Source organism: Sinocyclocheilus rhinocerous, unplaced genomic scaffold (assembly GCF_001515625.1).
Source record: "Sinocyclocheilus rhinocerous isolate Xijiao unplaced genomic scaffold, SAMN03320098_v1.1 scaffold2646, whole genome shotgun sequence".
Lineage (NCBI taxonomy): Eukaryota > Metazoa > Chordata > Actinopteri > Cypriniformes > Cyprinidae > Sinocyclocheilus > Sinocyclocheilus rhinocerous.
The window spans coordinates 26120-27139 of record NW_015656312.1 but is presented as its reverse complement, the minus strand read 5'-3'; the positions used below and the strand labels follow the sequence as shown (position 1 = coordinate 27139).

Here is a 1020-nt window from a genome sequence, read left to right as displayed (position 1 = left end):
ATTTATATTTTAGCAATAGAGAAGTGGGGGGGGGGGGTTGGTGCTGGTCTACATTTCCAGCCAGTGCAGCACTGTTTAATGCATCCTCTCTTCAGCAGCAGCATTCAGTGACACATTTTCACACAGAAGCACCTGAACTCACATACACATATATGCATAGACTGAAAGTTTGATTGTGCCAGAAGAGATGTGCTTACCCCGGGACGCATGGATGAAGAGTCTAAAATAGGAGTAATCCTTTTGCCTCCCATCCTGCTGCAGAAAAGATTTGATTCTGTCTGTGCCTGCGCACGCATGTGTGTTTTAGTGCTCTCTCTCTCTCTCTCTCTCTCTCTCTCTAAAACACACACACATACCCATCTCGGCTTTTCGCAGGGACACACACATGCTGCCTGACACACCCCTTTTAGTATCCCATCTCCATTCTCTTTCTCTCATCAGGAGTCTGATCCCTCTCTTCTGATTCGGTTAAGCTGTGCGTCTAGTTTCCAGAGCTGGATTAGCCTGTTAGGTGGTTGACTTCCTTTCTCTTACATCATTGAGTACCAGAGGCAGGTCATCTACTGCAGTCTACTGCTCCTAAAAAAGAAAAAAAATACATGTTTACAGTACATTCATAGATCTAAATAGAAGAGGATGAGCCTCTCATCCCAATTCAGTTCAGCAAATCAGTATACAATATTGAACGTAATTTTCTGAATCCCTCAGAGTGTCATGCCCCTGGACTCATTCTGTGTGTTTTTCCCTCTCCATGTGCCTGCCCTGACCTAGTTTTCCCATGTTGCTTGTTCATTAGTTCCAGGTGTGTCTCTTCATCCCCTCGTTAAGTCGAGTGTATTTATAGTGAGTCCTGTTCTGAGTTCTTTGTCTGGTATTGAAAGTTCATCTTTCTCTGCTACGTGCGTGTTCCTAGTTCCATTGGATGTTTATTAAAGTAATGTTCATTTGAAGTTCACTCCACGTCTCTTCGTTCCTCGCTCAGTGCTCCTCACAGTCGTGGCGTAGCGTGACAGAATACCA

At 44.5% G+C, this 1020-nt stretch overlaps 1 protein-coding gene across 1 annotated transcript in view; it reads right to left on the bottom strand.

Moving 5' to 3' along the window:
• The window catches only part of LOC107719959 (proline-rich transmembrane protein 4-like), a 10654-nt gene extending 10372 nt beyond the window's left edge, over positions 1-282 (bottom strand). The window contains exon 1 of the mRNA XM_016527512.1: positions 198-282. The gene's annotated coding sequence lies outside the window, so the exon portion shown is untranslated. The remainder of the gene's footprint in view (positions 1-197) is intronic.
• Between the last annotated feature and the right edge of the window lie 738 nt (positions 283-1020).